General features: G+C 37.9%; 1 protein-coding gene across 1 annotated transcript in view; it reads left to right on the top strand.

Moving 5' to 3' along the window:
- The window catches only part of LOC136866742 (facilitated trehalose transporter Tret1), a 140,262-nt gene that overhangs the window by 114,125 nt on the left and 827 nt on the right, over window positions 1-25,310 (top strand). The window lies entirely within an intron of this gene.

The raw sequence follows: 25,310 nt of genomic DNA, 5'->3' as shown, positions 1-25,310 counted from the left end.
CGTGCCTGCCTCTTACCCGGAGGCCCTGGGGTCCATTCCTGGCCAGGTCAGGGATTTTTATCTCGACCTGAGGGCTGGTTCGAGGTCCACTCAGCCTATGTGATTAGAATTGAGGAGCTATCTGAATGGTGAGATAGCGGCCCCGGTCTAGAAAGCCAAGAATAACAGCCGAGAGGATTCGTTGTGCTGACCACATGACACCTCGTAATCTGCAGGCCTTTGGGCTGAACAGCGGTCGCTTGGTAGGTCAAGGCCCTTCAAGGACTGTAGTGCCATGGAGTTTGGTTTGTTTGCAACCATCTTGTCAATTGGGATGCTGGAGAACATGTTGGAAATGTCAAAGGAATGTAAAGTGTAATGAGGTTTAATTTCTAAGTCCTTTGCTATTATACAAAATTCAATGGAATTACGAACTGTGGTTCTATTTGTAAAGGTAAAATGCTTTTTAAGAAAAGACTGCACAAACAGGGATACTTTATATGTAGGACTGCATCTAAAATTAATGATGAATTTAATAAGGACATTTTAGGCATTGGTCTGGCAGTTGGGAGTTTAGGATTCATAATAGTCAATTTACTCATTTCATGATCATCTAAAAGAAAAATGATGTTCTTCAAAACCACTTTTAAATTGTTCTGAATTTTACCTGTAGGATCTTTTTTTATCTTATTGAAGCTACTATTGGCAAAGAAAAGTTCTGTTTTTGACACATAATCCTCCTTAGACATCAACACGTTCGTATTACCGTTATCTGCCTTTGTGATGATTATATTATTTTCTATAATTTTACATTTTAGATCAGAGATTTGTTTTTTGGAGTCCTGTGACCCTTTTGTGTCTTTAATAAAAGGTGTTTGTAGTTGTTTTTTTCCGTATTTTGAGGTTGTCAATTTAGATGTCCGCCAAGATTCCAAAGGCAGGAGATCCCATTGGAAGGTCGTATTTCCATTTGCATTTGTAGATGTTTAGTAATGTCAATATGGAACCAAAATGAAATTTTTAATTTGTAATTTGTCAGCTGACCAGGTAATTAATAATAAATAAGCCAATAATTACTTAAACCTTAGAATCAAAGTCTCAAAGATCAGTAAGGATTATAGCCTTTTTTAAAGCAATGCCTTTCAGGAGGTCTTACATCAAAATTTCTTAAGTCAACTCAGAAAAAAAGGTTTGAGATCATTTCAACAAAATAAAGTTCAGAAATTAACTAACTCACTCAGAATTTAAAATGAATTCAAGTTTTTATACAGCAAAAAATCATTTGTAAATGCGCAGTTATGTGCCGCACATTTGAATGCAGCTCTCTCGCTAACGCCGTTGGAATGGGGTTTCTTTCAAAAATACGTCCTTCAGAAGTTAGAAACAGTTCTTGTTACTAAGCAAGCTACTTTAGATAAGAAACTAGTGAAAATTAGACAGTCTAAATATGATAATACACCTAAGATTCCCACAATGAAAAGTTTTCCACATGATGTTAATACCGATCACTTATTTCATCCGTCAGTAAAAAACCTTACAGATGTTGTTCTAAGCAAAGATGACCTTTCCATCTTAAATGAAGGCCCGAAGTATAATTGGCCCACAGTTTCTAAATCGGATAATCAGCTCACCACGATAGCCGAAGCTCAACACGCTATTTCCAAAGTACCCCCAAATAAGTAAGAGGAAATCAAGTTTGAAATATACAAAAACTACAAATACCTTCCATTAAAGATACAAAAGGGTCACAGGACTCCAAAAAACAAATCTCCAATCTTAAACGTAAAATTAAAGAGAATAATATAATCATCACAAAAGCAGATAATGGTAATACGAACGTGTTGATGTCTAAGGAGGATTATGTGTCAAAAACAGAACTTATCTTTGCTGATAGTAGCTTCACTAAGATCAAAAAAGATCGTAGAAGTAAAATTCAAGAAAATTTAAAAGCTGTTTTGAAGAACATTTTTCTTTTAGATGATCATGAAATGAGTAAATTGACTATTATAAATCCTAAACTCCCAACTGCCAGACTAATGCCTAAAATCCATCAAGAAAACATCCCTATCACACCCATCATTAATTTTAGATACAGTCCTACATATAAAGTATCCCAGTTTGTGCAATCTTCTCTTAGAAAGCATATTACCTTTACAAATAGAACCAGAGTTTGTAATTCCATTGAATTCCTTTGACATTTCCAACGTGTACTCCAGCATCCCAATAAACAAGACGGTTGCAATAATAAAAAATAATTTAAATAGGCCTAGTCATAGTTCCCTCAGTAAACAAGAAATAGATGAGTTTATTTCTATTTTGTTCTACAAAACAACTATTTCACATTCAATGAGATTTCCTGCCTCTGGAGTCTTGGCGGACATCTACATTGACAACCTTGAAAATACAAAAAACATTTATAATATGCAGTACAAGGTATCCTTGTCTGGATGAGATATGTGGATGACGTTTTCGTTATAATCGACCAACAAATAGCTAATGGTTCCACAATATTGGACCAACTGAATTCTATAGACCCCCACATTCAATCAATCAATCAATCAATCAATCAATCAATCAATCAATCAATCAATCAATCAATCAATCAATCAATCGATCGATCGATCGATCGATCAATCAATCAATCAATCAATCAATCAATCAATCACTACTGATCTGCATTTAGGGCAGTCAGCCAGGTGGCAGATTCCCTGTCTGTTGTTTTCCTAGCCTTTTCTCAAATGATTTCACAGAAATTGGAAATTTATTGAGCATCTCCCTTGGTAAGTTATTCCAATCCCTAACTCCCCTTCTTATAAACGAATATATGCCCTAATTTGTCCTCTTGAATTCCAACTTTATCTTCATATTGTGATCTTTCCTACTTTTAAAGACACCACTCAACTTATTCGTCGACTAATGTCGTTCCACATCATCTCTCCACAGACAGTTCGGAACTTACCGCTTAATACCAATGTAGTTGGTCCGTTATTGGACATTATAAATTTTCCAAGCTAACTCATTCTTGGTTGCCAGCGTTTCAACCCAGTGTGCTAATTTGGGCTCATCAGTTGGTAAATAGCACACCTACCAAAGTGCATGGCTAGTGCATACCGTGGAGGTACTACTACTGCTACTACTACTACTACTACTACTACTACTACTACTACTACTACTAAACGTTTTCATTCCTCCCCTGAAGGGAGAGGTGGGCCTCTTAGACAGTGATGCCGTCTCTCAGGCCGGGAGATTTGTTACGGTGAAGGAGATGTGCGGAGAAGGTGAGGGGGTAGGCGGCCGTGGCCTATACTACGAACTGTCCCGGCATTCGCCTTAGTGCAGGATAATGAAAAACCACGGAAAACCATTCTCAGGACAGCCGACGGGTAGGACCAGGCGTGAAGTCCGGCACTTTGCCCCAGGCCCGTCTCCTGAATGCAGACGCCGTCTCGGTTGGCCGGTCAGAGTACAGAGCATATGGGACAACAACCCACTCTGCATCTACCGACCCCGTGGAGGTCTCTGTGTAGGCTACTTGGAGCCACCGGCAGTGCCAATGCACTATGAAAGACTTTGTCTCATTTCAAAAAATTTATACCTGCCTGGCCATCAGATGATATAGATGTTGATTTTCATAGGGAACCTGAAATATTCATCCCAAATAATACATTGATATTATAAATTTATTCATTCAGGACAAATATTTGAGGTTCCCCATGTGAATCAACATCTATATCACATACCACTTAGTCGATCAGCTTGTCTCCTTTCTCCCAAGTATTCCCAGCCTAAACTTTGCAACATATTCGTAACACTATTCTTTTGTCGGAAATCACCCAGAACAAATCGAGCTGCTTTTCTTTGGATTTTTTCCAGTTCTCAAATCAAGTAATCCTGGTGAGGGTCCCATACACTGGAACTATATACTCTATTTGGGGTCTTACCAGAGACTTACATGCCCTCTTCTTTACATCCTTACTACAACCTCTATTGAAACTGAAATAAACAAATCTCTTAATTACTTTGGTTTAACTATTACAAGCAACACTACACACCTTTCTTTTAACTTCTACAGGAAACCTATACAGACCTCCAACTCCATTAGACAAGATTCTCTTCACCCACAAGCGCATAAGAAAGCAGCTTTTTTCAGTAAGGTACATAGCTTTTAACATTCCCCTTTCAAAGGTCAATTTTTAAGATGGAGATCAATACCATTTATACAATGGCTCTTCAAAATAGATTTTAAAGGGACATGGTAGACAAAATAGTGAAAAAATGAAAAACAAGATCTCCAGTATGCTCACCAGGACTTCAAGGAATGAAAATAAAAATAGTAATCACTTTTACATATAATAATGATAAAATTTATCAAAACTCCAATTTGTTCAAAACAAGAAATTTCACAATTGCCTTTAAGACCAATAACACTAATTCTCTAATCTTCTATAACAAAAGTTCAGTTAATGGTGTTAGCAAATCCTGAAACTCGGAGTATTCAAACTCAAATGCCCACAATGCGAAGCGAGCTACGTCGGTCAAACCAGAAGAAGCTTTAATATCAGATATCAGGAGCATTTTAATGCTAAAAGTTACAGTAAATTATCGGCCATGAGTTGCATATGACAGATTTGAATCATTCCTTTTCATCTTTAGAACAAGACCTTAATATTTTACGTATTGGAAGCAAAGTCATACTACTCAATAGTTCCAAGAACCCTACAGGGAATTAACAAACAACAAACCGCTTCCCACTTCATCTTGTCTTGCATTAGTACCACACACTTTAGTCCCTCCCTCTCTACCCCCACCACCAGTGGCTGACAATGTCAACTCCCATTTGGAACGCTCACTTAAGATACAGAGAACCAGTCGCATTATAACAAGACTGCAGACCAGCCTGAGTAGTTCCAATGGGACCAGCGGAGTGTAAGTTGTCACCTAACTTCCAAATTCTTGTTAGGTTCTTTCTCTTTGATCTTCAATTTAATTTGGATTTTTCCTTGTTTTTAGACCTCAAACAATTTACCTGTTATATGAGACCTCAAAAGGCTGAATGGCTCTCTGTTGAAGTTCACTGCAACATTAAATAAGATTAATCCATGCCAAAGGAAGATGTATATCCTAATTTTAAACATTTTTATGCACTTTGTTATATGCGACACGTAATTTGGATGTCACCACATCAAGACCTTGTGTGTCAACACAAAGAACAATTTTAAGACTTTAGTGATCAGCCTGCCAGACAGTTGTGTGATTTCACAACTTGACAGATGCACTGTCTTTTTATATTTTAATTTGATGTTTCGCTTTAGATTTAAATGAGTCATACACTAGTTTCCTGTAAATTTTATTCCATTGTTATTTAAATATTTAGTGTTAATGGTTTAATACTGATGGCATTAGCTGAAGATGTCCAATAATTGGACAAAACATGTACTAGTATTTGTTGTAAGGTGATAATTTTTTCTGAATATCTGATGTATTGAATTGGTGGATCTTTTACATTTGCATTGTTACATGTTTAGTGACGTCAATACGGAACCAAAATGAAATTTTTAATATTTAATATTTTGTTGCTGCGTCTTTTCAGGTCATAATTTGGAAACATCGTTTACTTGTTTGTTACTTGATTCTAGATTTTACTGAAGATATTTAATCATAATTTACAAACTCAGATATAGAATTACAATAAATTCTATAAATAGAAAAATTAATATGCTAAAATAAGATTTTGATGAATGAATTAATCAGCATCTTCATCCTCCTTTGGCCAGATCTAGGTCCTGCCAAATCGTGACATTTGTCACTTTGCCTTCCTCTCTCCTTCCAGCATTCCAGGTTTCTTTACTAGCACTCGTCTTCATTGAATCAATCCACCTTTTTCCAGGTCTCCCTCTCTCACTCTCTGAACTATTTTAACTATAATTACTATGATTATTTCTTTATATAAACACTGAAATTATATTTTACTTCTTGAACAACAAGAAAATAATTTTGAAACGTATTGTTTTCATCTGAAACTACGAGTATATAACAAAAATGCTATTACTGTAAGTTCTCAACATAAATAATCATTATACAATTTAACAAATTTTTACAGAAATATCTTATAATCAAAAATATGAACCTATCAAATATTTTGGACAGTACAAACATAAAATAAACTATGAAAAATAATAAGCATAATGCACAAACCACAGTTACACAATCGGAAAGTTTTAACGAAAGAAAAATTAAGATTTACACAAAACCAACTAGTTGCGTCCAATATTGACTTTACAATAAGTGTAAGTGACGAGTTCCTCCTCCCTTCCAGAACATTAATAATCAGTCCGTGCCCCATTCTTGTTTATCACTTGATCTAGTCGCTTGGGAATGGAATCTCTGCAAGAGTCTGGTTCATTCCTCAGATTTGCCCATACTCGATGGTAATGCATTAATAGAGCCACTCTTATCCTCTTCTCACCTGGAACTCACATGTTTAACATTCTTATCCAAACATGTTCTATCATATTTGTGTCAGCCGACTAAGCAAGGCCATTCAAGCACGTGAACATCAGGATGCTGTTCGAAGAAAGCATTCGTTACATATGCAGTGTGAACAGAGCAGTTATTTTGCACAAATCTGATAATGGGAACTACTTCCATAGGGTAAATAGCTTGAATACTAGGGAAAACAGCCTCTTATAAAATGCCCACACATTCCCAAGTAGTCATATGTGGAGTGACCTCTATCAGCTCTCCTGGACCAGCACCACTTATTCACACCAATAAGCCACATGTGACACTACCTGACTAATTAGTTACCTGGACAAAGGACTCTTCATAACATTTGCCAAATTGACACCAGCACTTCAGCTGTTTAACTTGATTAGAGCAAAATATCTTTCCATCCAACCAGATTGTAATTTCCCATTCCTGTCATGGATTAACACTTTCCCATAATGCAAAGCCTACGCGATTACACCTAGGACAAATGATGGAACAATGAGCCAACATGAAATTTTGTGCCTAACTGGCAAAATGGTCACAGAGACATTGAACATGCTTCCGCACGCATACAACAATGAGGCATTGAGTCACATGCAGTGTTTTGAGTGGCACAGGTGCACAGGTCTACATCCTTGAAGATGAGGAGCAATCTGCAAGACGTTCCACGAGCATCATCCCCGACAATGTGGAAGAAGTTCAGGAACTTGTGCATGAGGATTGGCAGAGGATGATCAACAACATTGCAGACATAGTTGGTGTGTCATACAGGTCAGTGCAATACCTAATGTTGGAACTGAACATGTGGCATGTCACTTCCAAGACTGTCCCCTGATTGCAGACCTCAGAACAGAAGGAACATCATGTTGCATTGTACCAAGATCTCCATGAGCATGCCTCGGATGATCCATCCTTCGTGTCCAGGATCATTACTGGTGACAAGTCGCCTTGAGACAAACCTCAATGAGGCATGTTCAATGTCTCTATGGTCAATTTGCCCAGTTAAATGCAAAATTTAACATTGGTTCCTTGCTGCACCTTCCTGTCCATGATGTAATCGCAGACTATTAGACACACGTGTTCACCAAAATTCCCCTATAACAAGTCTTGGTATTAACATGGTGCCTTATCAGAGTTGAAGATTACTACAGCTACTAGCACAACCCTGTGCTGCCATCTGTTGGCACACTCTAGAGAGAGAGAGAGAGAGTCCAGGATCATTTCGATCCACTCTTGTAATTCTTGAATTATACAAATGTACAATGTTGTTCAAGATAGCAGTAGTACTTTACAATGCCTTATTCAAATGCCAAAAGTGCTTCAAAATATCAGTGTATAGGTTTTTTTTTTTTTACATCACACCAACACAGATAGGTCTTATAGTGATGATGTGATACGAAATGGAAGTGACAATGTACTCAATTGAGGTACAGCCCCAGCTTTTGCCTGGTCTGAAAATGACTACTTCAAGTCTCTGAAAATACTTACATAACCCAGAAGCTTGGACTCTTGATCTTTGGTTTCTACCTGGAATTATGAGAAATTTTTTCAAAAGTTACATGATATGTCCAATAATCATTTAACATAGCTCTGCATTCCACCTTGCCAACCAGTGTATGGTTGCTAATATTTTAGGAAGCAACTTTACATCATTATCACTCTATTTTATGTTATTTTGAAGTTTCAGCCAACGTGAGGGAGACCCACTAAGAAATACAGTCCCGTGCAAATTAATCAAAACACTACAGTAACATACACACTTTATATTTTTTGCACTTATTTACCTACTACATACCTTTAATCTTTCCTAATAGCTAATATGTCCTTCTTTCTGTTTTATAACTTGCTTTTGATGATTTAACAAAAATTTTACAAATTCTGAGCACATATTTTTAAGTTCATCATCATGAAACCACATTGTAACTAGAGACATTACAAAGGGCACTAGGAAAGTTTTGAAATACAAAAAAATGGTTGGCTGGATACCCCTGTTATGGTGAGGGATGAAAAGAGGGGTGATAACCAGTCTAGAAGACAGCAAGGTGCAACCTTCACACAAGTTGTTACCAAGCAGTGGGATTGAAAGCAAGTTAAGATGTCATTGTGGTTTAAAGATGAATATCGCGCAATTATCCGCTACAGTTTGGCTCGTGGATTAACTGTTGACCAGTGCCTGGGGGAAATGACTCCTGTGCTGGGGAAAGACTGTCCACGTCGGACAACAATTTTCTGCTGGTACAAAGAGTTCCAGAGGGGAAATTTTGGGGTCGAAGACGATCCTCGTTCTGGGCAACTGTCTGAATCAGTGACTGAGAAAAACATTGAAGCTGTGAGGAAAATGTTGCAGCAAGAGAGGCGGTTGATATATTGGCAGGTAGAAGAGACCCTACACATCCTTGCACCAGCTATTCATTCAATTCTACATGACCATCTCCATGTTAGAAAGGTTTGTTCCCTTTGGGTGCCCCATTCACTTTCAGAGGAACAAAGGGAACATCGAGTGAAATGGTGCCGAGAAATGCTAAAACAGTTTGAAAATGGGACTTTGCGTAACGTCAATAGCATCGTTACAGGTGGCGAAACTTGGCTTTATTATTACGATGTCCCAACAAAATCCCAGAACAAGGTGTGGCTGTTTGAAGATGAGGGTACTCCTAAGGGCGGTGTTTTGCATCCGACGAGGAGCTTCTGGTAGCACGGGATCAAGAGTGTGAAAATGTAACCAAAGAAAAGTGGCAGAGTTGGTTCAGTGACTGATTTCGATGTATGGAGAAGTGTAGTGAGTGTGGTGGAAATTATTTTGAAAAAGACTAAAGCGTTCACTCACATTGTCAAACTTTCCTAGTGCCCTTTGTAACATGCATATTTTTGTGGAACAATCAAGTTTTGTGAGTCTCCTTTTGCAAATACACCACATGTTTTCAATTGAATTAATGTCAGAGGAGTTCCCTGGCATTCTAAAACACAAATATTATTCTCACTGAAAAATTTCTTCACTTTCTTTGAAGTATGGCAAGGAGCAAAGTCTTGCTCAAAAATTCCATCATCATCTGGAAACCTCTTCTACAGCTCATCAACCACTCTCCTTTCCAGTATTTGGATGCACTGGTCAGATTTTTGCATTCCATTGACTGGTACTAATGGTCTCAGTCCTTTGTGTGAGAAACGCTCCCAAAACATTGTTTCCAGGGGTATTTTATGGTCTGTTGCAAATTTGCTGAAGTTATTGCTTCATTCTTTGCTTGATGTATGCATCGTACCCTCTGTCCCTGGACTTCAAAGTGACTCTCATAACAGAAAATAACTTTCTTCTAGTGTTCCACTGTCCAATCCTGATGACCACATGCCCAAAAGAGAAGTATCCTGTCATTTGTTCTGTTAGAAGGAGTTTCTTTACAGGTCTGCAGGCTTTCCTTCCAGCTGCCAGAAGTCTACATTGAACATTAGAAATATACAGGTTCACTCCCCTTTCCCCATTTCATGAACCAAGTCCACAGCAGTAAGCCTGGGATCGGATTTAGCTCTTATGAGAAAACATTCATCAGTTAGTGTCGTTTCCTTTTTCCTGCCACAGTTTACTTTTCCCTTCATAAAAAATGAGCCAGTCTGTTTGTGCCACTGAATTCTATTTATAGTGCCTACACTGACATCAAATTCTGTATCTAAATCTCTTTGTGTCACGGAAGAATTCTGGGAGTCATATCCATTGAAGACATAGGTGTTACTTATAGCACAAGGAAACTTCAAAATTCCTCAAAAGTGACACACATCAAAATAAATACACATTTAACCTAAAACAATCACACACAGATTAATTACCAATGAATAACGGTGTAAAGAATGGATATAGTGCAGAGGAATTCAAGAATAAACAATGTGTACAACACTATTGCCAACCATTGGGAAAATTATGAAACAAAGTACCTCATTCCAATTAATTTGCATGGTACTGTATAAACACTTCTTGAAGAAACTGTAAAAAATATATATATATTGTTGCCTGTAAAGAACAGCTGGCTGCTGCTGTACCTGAGTGTGCTGAATGAGGGACAAACAAGGCTGATGGATTCTGAGACTGAATTATAGCTTGTAACCCTGAACAATATCCTGGCATTGTCATCATACTGTCTCCTCCTATCATGTATAGAAATGTTTAGAGATCATAAGGTGTTCGAAATGTGTTTCTCCAGTTCACAGGCTGTGTGACCAGACAGTCAGGTAAATGTTATTATTCTCTCTACAGAGGTTCCAGTCTCACAGCTGTATGTGAGTTTAACAGTCTGGGCCAATGACCTTTGATGTTAGGCCCCTTAAAACAACAAGCAAACAGTTTAACAGTAAGATGATCAGAATTTGTATTATCACAAGTTGAATCAACCATAATCGAGTAGATCTTGGATGTCTTCATTTCCTGCAGTATTCCCTTCAACATATTTTCTCGTATTAGATCAATAAATTCATTGCAAATTGTTTTTGAAAGATAGCTCAGTCTCTCCTTACCTGGGTTACATTATTATTATTTTAATTATTCTTCAAGAAGTCATCCTATTCAGCTATAAGTTCTGAAGTCCGCATAAAGTTTCCATTTTAATTTCAACCAAACATTTCATTATCTTCTTTACCATGAAATGGTAAACCACAAATGCCATGGAATTTAATGACGCTAACAATTCAACATAAATCTTGTTCCCAGTAGATCGCACTCTTGTAAGTACTTTTGATGCAAAGCAGAATCAGTCTTGCCCAATATACTTCCTCTCATAATATATTTCTTTTTGTATCCTTGATGTTCATTATTATGCCTGTGTTCAGTTAATCGCACTGCATTTTTCCAGTCACAAAAACACTGTGTGAAGGAATGATCATCATGGAGAAATAGTTTGGAAGGAATACTAAAAAAACTACATTTGCTTTCTGAGAATAGTATACACTTACATATTTCAACATGTCTGTTAGGCATTTCAGAGAAGAAACAACTGTTCTGTCATGTACCACATATGCTGAGAGGAACCAAGCTTTGAATTTTTAAAATCCAAGTTAATACATCACAGCCTTTTGGCAAGTTTCGAATGATGTTGCCAATATCATCGGAAGCTAATTTAATTACAAAGTGGGATCAGATTATTTATTTTACTCATCTGTTCTACTTCACCATGGGGAACTGGTGTGTTGGCAGCTTCACAGCCACTTTTACCCAAGTTTGTAGTGTCGATTATGCTGAGGAGAGCAGTCTCATCTTGTCCTTCTAATATTGGTTCTTCAATTGTAGCTTTCAATTTGAAAGCTGAATCCATCAATTTCCTTGATATATTTTATGATCAGAAAAATGTATTTAATTTAGTGAATTTCTTTAGAATTACTGAAATATGATTTTCTTCTATTCACACATTTTGCTTATATGCATCACTTATTCTATGAATTTCACCACACTAACACTGCACTAAAAGAAGGGAAATTGATATCTTGTCACTATCATATCTCAAACTACTCTACTATACATCCTATTTCTGCTTATTATTTTATTATTTTTTAAAATATGCTATTTGTTCGGGGCATCGACCCATGTGGATCTTTTGCCCCTACTGGCACCATAATGTATGAACCTGCGTGTGTAACTGGAGTGGCTGTAGTGTGGAATGTTGTGTGTGAGGAAAGGAAGATTAAGGACATCAGCAACACCCAGTCCCCAGGCCAGGGATATTAATCATTACAATTAAAAAACCCTGACCCGGCCGGGAATCAAACCCGGGGCCACCGGGCGACAGGCGGATGCGTTGCTGCCTACACCACGCGGCCGGACTGGAAGTCTTTCGAGCATGGGCATTGCATTCATTTAAAATCTGCCCGCCGGGCCAAAGCCGCGACGGGTTCCCTCGTATTATCCCTGCCCCATTGAGTGAGGGAGGTAGGTACCCACTATTTCTGCTTACCATGCCCTCAAACATCTGAAAGATGTAAGTTCACTGGTTGGCTAAATTGAGTATCTGAGTGAGGCCAATAAAATGTTATGTGACAAGTCATTTGTAAATGTTCTGAAAGCTACCAAATTTTTGATTTTAGCAATAATAAACATTATCATATTTTGAATAACTGCTTCTGCATGAAGCTTAAAGGTGCTTTCAGAAGATCAGATGACTGGGTTCCTACAGTAATAAAACTTTGTAAGCTGGTACCTGCTTTTAAAACTATAGCTAACAGGGTGGCTGCCACTTCACTGACTACTTTGTTAACCACATGTCCTTCAAACATAAATGTGGTTTGGAAACTGTGCTTCCTTTGCTATCTACCATACAGACACATACTCCCATTGAAATACAGGCTGGTACATTTAAAATAGTGTTTTGTTTAAACAGTGAACAGTTTATTCCTTATTGCCTTGTTTTTGTGTGGTTTCTCTGAATTTGTGGCCCCTATGCTATAGCCTGGGACAGCCTACTCAGAAATTGCCTGGTGGATACTGGTATATATGTGGCATACTTCGTGTTCAGTTACCTTACAGTGTAGACTGATGAAAAACTCAAAAAGGCTATTGCTATAATCATAGTGGTACCAATAATGCACTCTGGTGACCATTTCAGAAGTAGGTAACAGATCATTGTAACTGTAATCATTACATACCGACATACACAGTATCAAGTTATGTTCAAATTAGATTATTCCTTCTTGGTACTCAACATTGTTCATCAGTGAGTTTATTTGCTATGCAGGACTCCTTAGCCAAGGCAGTAAAAGCATGCTTGATTCAACCTAAAGGATGTAAGTTAGATTTCATGTTAGGAAATAGAAACCATCAGAAATAAGACTTGCGCTTCCAGAGAGGCCCAAGGCTCATGGGTTCATTCAGCCTACATCAGAATAGGTACCAAGTTTATTTTTGGAGGCATACATGACAGGATACAAAGCTACCTTTTTTTTTTTTCCTATCTTAAAAGTGTACGACACTAAGGTACAAAAAATCTGAACAGAGCAGATTCTATGTTGTAGCACAGTCTAATATATACAGTCGCGAAGCTCTGATGATATTTTTCATCCGAGGCAACTACAGCGCTCCAAGCGGCGGGGTAGAGGCAACTTGCTAGCAGACAACAGGGAAGGAATTACCACTACAGTCTAAAATGGTCATAACTTCTGAACCATTCATGCAAATAGTGTCCTGACAAGGATATTGTTATCCTTAAGAAATAGTGGAGGAGGTCAAACAATTTATTTCAATGAGGAGTTCGGGGATAATATCGAAATATTTATTTAATCTTAAAGAGTTATTTTTCTTTACCGTGGACTATAACATAAAATCGCTTCTAGAGGGCAACCGGTATCTACCATCGCGGACTTTTTTGTAGAGGTTTTTATGCTCTACAATTCTTACACTTACACTCGGGGTCTATCGTTGACAGTTCACGCAGCGTAAGCCAAGAAAGCAAGTGACCGACCGACATCGATCCTGCCAAGTTGGGCTAAGAAGGCCAGCGCTCTACCATGATGGGTCACTTGCTTTCTTGGCTTACGCTGCGTGAACCGTCAACGATAGACCCCAAGTGTAAGTGTAAGAACTGTAGAGCATAAAAACCTCTAAAAAAAGGCCGCGGTGGTATAAACCTATTTCTAACCGGTTGCCCTCTAGAAGCGATTTTTGTTATAGTCCGCGGTGAAAAAACATATCATACCAATAATGCACTCTAGTGACCATTTCAGTTGTATAACAGAACCATCATTTGTAAGATGGAGAGGTTGCCAGTAACATCAAGCAGAGAGGTGCACAGTGTGATTCAATTTCTGAGTCTAAAGGCCACATAACCTGCTGAAATTCGTTGCTGAGAATAGGCATGTTTAAAATCCTACACTTACAAGGAGCATTCATGAAATGTCTAGACATTATTGGAATAATGTTAAATATGAAGGAAAGTTCAGCTGCAAACAGTGTTTAGTGTACCATATTAATTTTAGCTGCTCATAATGGTAATATTCTTGTCTATTTGATCAGATTTTAAACACGTAATACAGAATGTTTGGCAGATAAGTACAAATAACCTTATGAAAGGTTGATATTAATGTCTGCAGTTTGTAAAATTATATTTCCTAATGGTTTGTCCAATGGACGAGCTTGAAGTAGAGTGTGATGTTTTTGAGGTAGGTAGTATCTTCCTTTGTCCGCCGTACCATGCTACAGGAAGTATGCATGCATAATGTGTAAAAATCAGTTCTGAGTACAACATTGTACTGCAGCTGTACACATCACCTCACTGTAACTTCTGGATGTATGCATGCATAATATATAAGAAGCATTTCTAAGCACTGTAACTGTACACATCACTTCACTGTGGCTTCAGGCCATATACTTCCCTGTTCAAGAAACAATTCTAAGTATATCACTGCACTGCAAATTTGGGTAGTATGCATGCGTAAGTTATACAAAAATGTTCTATGCACAAGAAGCAAACATTTTCATGATGGAAAATATTGTAATGTATGTCAACAAAGCTTTAAGTCATTCATCATTAAGTACATCAAATTTCCAACTTTGTTTTACTAAATAGGACATTATTTAGATGTCATACATATTCAGGGACCTGGCAATAACGAGCAGAAAAAAATGCGTACTTATCTCCCTGTATACGCATTTGGAGGTTGAATCAGGTTCTATTGCGCAAGGGTACCAAATGTGCCACTTGGTTCAGATAAGACAATAGTACCTAACTGGGAATCAGGCATAGGATGAAGGCAAATAACAGGCAAGCGAGTTTTCACTGGAAAAGTTCCACATTGGCTGCAGCTTTCTTTTTGTTCTGCTCTTGAAATATCATCCACTTTTTAATTTCTGCCTGCAGTTTTAATTCCTCATTATGACTGTTAAAAATTGTTTCTTCTGAAATTTGAGCTGTCACTTTTCTCACTGTACCTATTTTGGATTGGTGTTTCATTCATAGATATTTGCAAAGGCAAGAGATAGGATAGGAATGGTAGAAGGGGGAGTATTCATTCTCGTGAACGAAGAATTTGTAAGCTACGAAAAAGTTAAAGATGACAAGCACAAAATTCTAGGGGTAAGGCTCATTTCTAAAGATAATAGACAACTTGATGTCTTTGGAGTGTACAGACCAGAAAAGAGTAGCGCAGATGCTGATTCAGAATTATTTGATAATATAATCAGCTATGTGGGAAACGATAAGGAAAGGAACATGATCGTAGCGGGTGATCACAATTTACCAAATGTCATTTGGGAAGGTAATGCGAATGACACGAAGCATGACCAACAAAAAATGGCAAATAAGTTAATATGGGAACAGCACCTGATTCAGAAAGTGATGGAACCAACTAGAGGGAAGAATATTCTGGATGTGGTGCTGGTAAAGCCACATGAGCTCTATAGAGAAACCGAAGTAATAGATGGTATTAGTGATCACGAAGCTGTTTTTGTGGAAATTAAAAATAAATGTGAAAGAAAGGAAGGTCTTAAAAGTAGGACTGTTAGGCAGTACCATATGGCAGATAAAACAGGCATGAAGAAGTTTATAACTATGGTCAGTGGAAAATGGTAAATAAAAATTTAAACAGGCATGGGATGGGTTTAAAGCAATTGTTGAGGAATGTGAAAACAGATTTGTACCTTTAAATGTGGTAAGGAATGGTAAAGATCCACTATATTATAACAGGGAAATAAAGAGACTAAGAAGGAGGTGCAGGTTGGAAAGAAATAGAGTTAGAAATGGCTGTGGAAGTAAGGAGAAATTGAAGGAACTTACTAGGAAATTGAATCTAGCAAAGAAGTCAGCTAAGGATGACATGATGGCAAGTATAATTGGTGGCCACACTAATTTTAGTGAAAAATGGAAGAGTATGTATAGGTACTTTAAGGGAGAAACAGGTTCCAAGAAGGACATTCCAGGAATAATTAATGAACAAGGGGAGTGTGTATGCGAGGATCTTCAAAAGGCAGAAGTATTCAGTCAGCAGTATGTAAAGATTGTTGGTTACAAGGATAATGTCCAGATAGAGGAGGTGACTAATACTAAAGAAGTATTAAAATTTACCCATCACAGCAATGACATTTACAGTAAGATACAAAAGTTGAAAACTAGAAAAGAAGCTGGAATTGATAAGGTTTCGAGGGATATACTAAAGACAATGGGTTGGGATATAGTACCATATCTGAAGTACTTGTTTGATTATTGTTTGCATGAAGAAACTTTGCCAAATGAATGGAGAGTTGCTATAGTAGCCCCTGTATATAAAGGAAAGGGTGATAAACATAAAGCTGAAAATTACAGGCCAGTAAGTTTGATGTGCATTGTATGTAAGCTTTGGGAAAGCATTCTTTCTGATTATGTTAGACATGTTTGTGAAATTAATAACTGGTTTGATAGAAGGCAATTTGGGTTTAGGAAAGGTTATTCCACCGAAGCCCAACTTGTAGGATTCCAGCAAGATATAGCAGATATCCTGGATTCAGGAAGTCAATTGGACTGTATTGCGATTGACTTATCTAAGGCATTTGATAGGGTAGATCATGGGATACTACTGGCAAAAATGAGTGCAATTGGACTAGAAAAACGAGTGACTGAATGGGTGGCTCTGTTTCTAGAAAACAGAACTCAGAGAATTAGAGTACCGGTAGGTGAAGCTTTATCTGTCCCTGTAAAAATTAAGAGGGGAATTCCTCAAGGCAGTATTATTGGACCTTTATGTTTTCTTATATATATCAATGATATGTGTAAAGAAGTGGAATCAGAGATAAGGCTTTTTGCAGATGATGTTATTCTGTACAGAGTAATAAATAAGTTACAAGATTGTGAGCAACTGCAAAATGACCTTGATAATGTTGTGAGATGGACAGTAGACAATGGTATGATGATAAACGGGGATAAAAGTCAGGTTGTGAGTTTCACAAATAGGAAAAATCCTCTCAGTTTTAATTACTGTGTTGATGGGGTGAAAGTTCCCTTTGGGGATCATTGTATATACCTAGGTATTAATATAAGGAAAGATCTTCATTGGGGTAATCACATAAATATGATTGTAAATAAAGGGTACAGATCTCTGCACATGGTTATGAGAGTATTTAGGGGTTGTAGTAAGGATGTAAAGGAGAGAGCATATTTGTCTCTGGTGAGACCCCAACTAGAGTATGGTTCCAGTGTATGGGACCCTTACCAGGATTACTTGATTTAGGAACTGGAAAAAATCCAAGGAAAAGCAGCTCGATTTGTTCCGGGCGATTTCCGATAAAAGAGTAGCATTACAAAAATGTTGCAAAGTTTGGGCTGGGAAGACTTGGGAGAAAGGAGACGAGCTGCTCGACTAAGTGGTATGTGGAAATTCTAAGTTCCCATGAAGGGAATTAGATTTTTTTTTCCACCAATAGAGCATATCAAAAATCAGATCAAAAATTAGATGGATGGCTTTTCCGGCGTTTGCTCTATTAACCAGCGTTTCGTCTTAGGTCTGACACTAGACTCTTCAGAGTGGGATGTGTCAGACCCTACCCACTGACGCTGGGGTGTATGCAGGTGAACTTATCAGAAGCTTATTTATGAAGCACAGTCTGATAACTGCATACGGGAGATAAAACTCCACAATGGAATTAATGCCCGCCTAGCAATTCCAAATGGAAATTCTAAGTTCCCATGAAGGGAATTAGATTTTTTTTTTTTCCACCAATAGAGCATATCAAAAATCAGATCAAAAATTAGATGGATGGCTTTTCCGGCGTTTGCTCTATTAACCAGCGTTTCGTCTTAGGTCTGACACTAGACTCTTCAGAGTGGGATGTGTATGCAGTTATCAGACTGTGCTTCATAAATAAGCTTCTGATAAGTTCACCTGCATACACCCCAGCGTCAGTGGGTAGGGTCTGACACATCCCACTCTGAAGAGTCTAGTGTCAGACCTAAGACGAAACGCTGGTTAATAGAGCAAACGCCGGAAAAGCCATCCATCTAATTTTTGATCTGATTTTTGATATGCTCTATTGGTGGAAAAAAAAAAAAAAAAAAAAAAAAAAAAAAAAAATCTAATTCCCTTCATGGGAACTTAGAATTTCCATTTGGAATTGCTAGGCGGGCATTAATTCCATTGTGGAGTTTTATCTCCCGTATGCAGTTATCAGACTGTGCTTCATAAATAAGCTTCTGATAAGTTCACCTGCATACACCCCACAGCGTCAGTGGGTAGGGTCTGACACATCCCACTCTGAAGAGTCTAGTGTCAGACCTAAGACGAAACGCTGGTTAATAGAGCAAACGCCGGAAAAGCCATCCATCTAATTTTTGATCTGATAAGTGGTATGTTCCGAGCTGTCAGTGGAGAGATGGCGTGGGAGGACATCAGTAGACAAATAAGTTTGAATGGTGTCTTTAAAAGTAGGAAAGATCACAATATGATAAAGTTGGAATTCAAGAGGACAAATTGGGGCAAATATTCGTTTATAGGAAGGGGAGTTAGGGTTTGAAATAACTTACCAAGGGAGATGTTCAATAAATTTCCAATTTCTTTGCAATAATTTAAGAAAAGGCTAGGAAAACAACAGATAGGGAATCTGCCACCTGGGCGGCTGCCCTAAATGCAGATCAGTAGTGATTGATTGATATATGACAATTATTCTTAAGCCAGAGGACTACAGTTTAATTTGGAATCGAAACCACCAGAACACTACTTTCAGTTTCAAAAATCTCACTGGTATTGTAAATGTTCAAAAAGAAAGTATTTTTGGTGAGAAGTCATTGGCCAATTCAGCAGGCTACCTTGTTCATTGCAGAATCTCCGTGGCTCAGGTGCGCCAGCCTCTCACTGCTGGTTCCATGGTTTAAATCCTGGTCACTCCATGTGAGATTTATGCTGGACAAAGCAGAGGCGGGGCAGGTTTTTCTCCAGGTACTCTGCTTTCCCTGTCATATTTCATTCCAGCAACACTCTCCAGTATCATTTCATTTTATCTGTAAGTCATTAATCATTACCCCAGAGGAGTACGACAGGCTTCAGCACAAATCCTATCCTTGCTGCTAGATGGGGGCTTCATTCATTTCATACCTGTCTTGGTCGAATGCCTGGAAACAGGCTGTAGATTTACATTTACCATGTTCCATTGCATTTTTTCAAACTACGAAACACAAAATAATTTTCATCTGGGGATGATATACTTGTTGGTTTAGCTCATAACTCTGTGTCAGTGTAAAAAAGTAATGAAACATGCTTAATGTGGCTGGTTTCTGAGACTGGGTATTATTTTTTCCTTTATTAATCACAACCCACCACACTACCAACCCCCACAGAAACATACAATAGTAAATATATCCCTCCACATAGGGTTGGCAAGGGCATCCAGCCATAAAACAGACCAACTTCACATGTGCACAACACCGTTCATACCCACAATCCCACCAAGGTATGGGAAAATCTGTAGAAGAAGAATTAAACTCTGTATGGTAAGAAAGGATCAGATGCTATAAAGAATATATTTCCTCTAACTCTCAATTAGAAAATGGACTTACATCTACAATGTCAATAAATTAACAAACTAACAAACAAACAAAATGTGAAATAGAATCACAAGTAAAATCAGCTCGTCACTACACCGATTGCAACATACACAGTGTGGCTGGTCTCAGGGACAGGTGGTAGTGGTGATTATTGTTTTAAGAGGAAGTACAGCTAGACAACCATCCTCTATATAACACTAATCCGAGAGAAAAAATGGAAGGGATCCAACCCTTCAGAAAATGAACGTATCAGCCAAAGAAAGGTAAGGACCACAAAGGACGTGAAAATTAAGGACTCCCTAGGCCTCGATACCTAATACCGTTGGGGTCAGAAAAGAACAAAAGTTGAATGAGGGAGGTCGGATAAGACAGATGAAAGTGAGGAGCCTGGCACGAGTAAGTGGATGCAATGCCACGACTCAGCTAAGGGCCCTGTCGTCACCAACCCACGCTCCCAAGTTGAGAGCCCCTGAGGCCCTATCAGAGACAGTGTCACAGTGCCTTGTCCCAGTGGTCACATTCCCCGCGTCTGGCAATGAGCTGGACATGCAGAGTTGCAACCAAGGAAGATAAAACAATGTAGAACTTCCGAGCTCCAACAGACGGAGAAATAAATGCTGAGCACTGTTGTGAGGCATGGAACAAGAGACAGTTTCACACCCAAAATAACTACCAGTACTCCTTCCCCTTCTCTGAAAATCTCTGATCCAACAAAGGGAGGAAACCATTGAAAGTCTTTCTAAAACCTTTTAGATGTTTTGTAACTTTTCTTGAAGAGTCTACCAAAGAACAGCAATATCAAGGGTAATATATATGTCTGTTGAGCTAACTTGTGGCTTGTTGTTTGCTCCCATGGTAAGATATTGCAGACAGTACACTCCTGTTCTAGCTTAATCTGTCTCTTCGGTCTGTACTGTAATATTCAAAATATGTAATATTTCTCTCTTGAGTAAAGCCATGGGCTGTAGAAAGGAGAGAACCATTTTACGTGGTTACATATAATTAAACCTAGTGCCCTATATAAATCTAGACATTCATGTTTAGTCAGTGCCCCCAGCTGGGCTAGTCACTCTCAGGTGGAGTTTACTTGTGGTACGGTGGCAAGTTTCTTTCCACTCCTCTGGCCATCAATATATGAGCTGTACATTCACATGGTTACCCTGTCCATTGTTTCTCCCTTTTCAGGGTGGTAGCTGTTAAATACATCTATGGTATCCCCCTGCCTGTTACAAGATGAGATTAAAAGAGTCAAGTCCCAGAGGCTCTTAACTTGAGAGTATGAGTTGGCTACCATGGGTTTCCTATTACTTGAGTTAGGCTTCTTGGTTTAAACTTTCCTATTCCATTTCCCTTGGTCAACTCTAATTCTTCTTACCTAAGTGGCATTAGGTTTGCAAGAACTAGACAGGTTTTCATTTTCATGCCCTTCATGGTCATTCCTTTTCTTTCATAAGTATAAAATCCAACTAATACATTATAGGAATTCATGATTTCTTTCATTCCTTCACTAGATCTATGCAAAGATAAGTCTTCTTTATGTAGTACTTGTAGTACTGTCATTTTTAAACCCTTCATAAGTGGATGAATTCATAATTACAAACCAAGTGTGATATAGGTACGGTATCTGAAATAAGGCATTGAAATATAGAAGTGTCATATCCATATTTTCTGTTTAGAAAAGGCAATAAACCATATCTCTAAAGCTAAATATTTGGTAAGAGTTGAAACGCATTACAAATAGGTGCTAAATATTGTAACCTATATAATTCAGTATACTGTACATACTGACAAAATCTTTAAAATCTGATGGATTGAGTGGCTACGAAGGTTGAGCCAAAATTGGTGGGTTCGATCCCAACTCAGTCAGGTGGTATTTGAAGGTAGTCAGATACAACAGCTTCATGTTGATAGATTTACTGGCACATGATAGAATTCCATTGCCACAAAATGCGGCGAAGGTGAGTCGACAATGTTAAACTATAAACAAATATTTGCCCTAATTTGTGTTCTTGAATTCCAACTTCATTTTCATCTACTTGCCCACTTTTTTAAAAACACCACTCAAACTTATACATCTACTATTGTCATTCCACGTCATCTCTCCATTGACAGATTGGAACATACAACTTAGTCAAGCAGCTCGCTTCCTTTCTCCCGAGTCTTCCCAGCCAAAACTTTGCAACATTTTTGTAACGCTACTCTTTTGTCGGAAATCAACCAAAACAAATCAAGCTTCTTTTCTTTGGATTCTTTCCAGTTCTTGAATCAAGTAATCCTGGTAAGGGTCCCATACACTGGAACCATACTCTAATTGGGGTCTCAGCAGAGACTTATATGCCCTCTCCTTTATATCCTTACTACAACCCTTAAATACTTTCATAACCATGTGCAGAGTTCTGTACTCTTTATTTAGAATCCTGTTTATATGATTACCCCAATTAACATCTTTTCTTATATTAACACGTAAGTGATCTATATGGCATTAAAAAAATGATTTCAGGTAGGCCTTATGACGTAATATTATTCAGTGTACATTTTCTTTAATGTATGTAGTGATATGTTGTATAGATACAGAATCTTGAACAGAGGCAATATTTTGAGGGTAATCCCTTAAATCCTAACATACCGAGCTCGATAGCTGCAGTCGCTTAAGTGCGGCCTGTATCCAGTAATCGGGAGATAGTGGGTTCGAATCCCACTGTCGGCAGCCCTGAAGATGGTTTCCCGTGGTTTCCCATTTTCACACCAGGCAAATGCTGGGGCTGTACCTTAATTAAGGCCACGGCCGCTTCCTTCCCATTCCTAGGCCTTTCCTATCCCATCGTCGCCATAAGACCTGTCTGTGTCAGTGCGACGTAAAGCAAATAGAAAATCCTAACATACTGCAGTTTACCAACATTAAGAATCTCCACAATTTAAAATCTTCGACCTTCGTTCACTTTCAGTGACTTATTTTATCAGTGCCAAAGTGTGAGCACCAATTGAAAAAATTGAAAGTCGGCGCCTATGATTATTGCTTAAAAATCTGTAAAGTTTCATGACAGTTGTATACACATCATCTGTATAGGCTAAAGATTACTGCAGATTGGTATGCAACATGTATGTATGTATATATATATATATATCTTTTTTTTTTTTTTACAATTCACTTTACATTGCATGACACCGTCTTATGGTGATGATGGGATAGAAAAGGACTAGTCGTGGGAAGGAAGGGACCATGTCCTTTATTAAGGTACAGTGCCGGCATTTGCCTGGTATGAAAATGGAGAACCAAAGAAAACCATCTTCAGGGCTGCCGACAGTGGAGTTTGGACCCACTATTTCCTGGATGCAAGCTCACAGCTATGTGACCCAAACCACACAGCCACTTGCTCAGTAAAAAGTAAATACATACATAAAATAAACATACACACTAATAAATACAATAGCTGAAACCCATCAAGACATTACGGTCAATGGAGTAAATATTTATTGAAGGATTTCCTTATACACGACGTTCCCTTGTATAGTACTTTTTTTTTTAAATTTTTTTTTTTACAATTTTCTTTATATCCACTGACACAGGTAGGTCTAACGGCAACAATGGGATAAAAAATGGCTAGAAGCGGGAAGGAAGCGACCATGGTCGTAATTAAGGTGTGAAAGTGGGAAATCACAATAAATCATCTTCAGGGCTGCCGACAGTGGGGTTCGAACCTGCTATCTCCCAAATGCAAGCTGACAGCTACATGACCCAAACCACGCAGCCACTTGCTCGGCACTTTGAACTTTAAAATATTGCTCTCTTGACGTTGCAACATTTAACTGGCCATGGCTGAAAACTGGCTGAGGTAAATAGAGGCATTCATGCCCCTTAAGGTTTATTGATCGTGGCACAAAATGCCAAACAAATTGGAAATTGATGCCTCTTGAAAGAAAATGGAAGTGTTTTAACGGATGTTGTTAAGTCAATTTGAAGGATTATGGCTCTCTGTCCAGGTTTATCTCCACATATTACTTCCAAATCTAAACAATTTTCATACATACTTCTTATGATTAGGTCCTAATATGGTTCTGTTTAGGATCCGTTGGTAAATGTTCAGATTTCTAAGGAGCATAACTATGGCTCCAATTTTTAGAATAAGAATATGTGGAGGAAAACCATTAATTACAAGGAATTTAAGAATTATGTAGGAAATTGAAGTAGCTTTCATATTCAGTATTAATCTGTTGATGCTAGTGTATGGTTTTGAACTACCAGGTATAAGCCCAATGACTTTCAAATTCATTAAGAATGGCAACTTTTGAGAAAATGATGACATCTTTTGCAGAAGTGAATGTTTTGCTATAAATTTCAATCACAATATCATCATGTTCTAAAATTCTGGCTGGTAGTTCAATACATTTGATCCATCACCATCTACAGAAGGGTAGTCACCGTTACAGATTTCTTGCAAAAAAATCAGCAAATTCCATTTTTTGTGGTTTTGCTCGCATATATTTATGTAAGTGGCGTATTTTGAAGAAGGCTCAAAGAGGAGAGTATGTATTACAATTATACATAAATAATTGTTTGGCGATTAGGATTGGCAAAACAGGCAAAACCTTTATGAAATCTCCTACAAGAACAATAATTAATTTTCCCACCAGAAGGAATGGAATATCATTATCTATGATATACTTCAGAAGACGATTCACACACATCAATGAATGGCTATTTGCCATTGGGGCTTTATCCCATACTGAGCTGTGTTAATCGAATATTGTCTGCTGCTTTGGAATTTAATTTTAATCCAGACACAAAACTCTCATTTATATTTAGAGGAATTTTGATTGTAATGTGCACTGTTAAACTGCTAGGCAACAAAACAGTGACTGTTCCTGTCCACATTACCGATATAACATGAAACCCTTTTGTATTATATGTTTTTCTAGTGCTCCCGGGACCATCGATGATAAATGTTGTTGTTTGTGTTGTTTCGTAGGAGTACATCAATGATTTAATTAAAAACTGAAAGTTGTTCCTGGTTTGTTATGTGTACCATTACCTCGTTTGTTACCTTCCATTACTTATATCAACTCATAGTTGTTTTTTTTTCTTTTTGTGTTTGTTCTATGTTCATAGTCCTTTATCATCATCATCATTTTCCTGTGTTTATCCACTTGTTTTCTTATCCTACAATTCCCACATCAAAACAGGTCAGTGTAAGAAGAGGGGGCAATAGAAAGAAAAGACAAAGACAAAAACAAAAGAACATGGAAAATCTCCACATATTTACAAACATTTCCGTCATTGAATAAATAAGCTCTCTCCTTATTGTTCAGTTTTCCTTTACACCATGTCTTCTCAGCCCCTGACAAGCTCGTTTCCGTTTTCCCAGCTTCATC

The sequence above is a fragment of the Anabrus simplex genome, chromosome 1 (assembly GCF_040414725.1).
Source record: "Anabrus simplex isolate iqAnaSimp1 chromosome 1, ASM4041472v1, whole genome shotgun sequence".
NCBI classification, from domain to species: Eukaryota; Metazoa; Arthropoda; class Insecta; order Orthoptera; family Tettigoniidae; genus Anabrus; species Anabrus simplex.
Note: the sequence above shows the minus strand (reverse complement) of the source record. Positions and strands in the feature narration are given on the sequence as shown.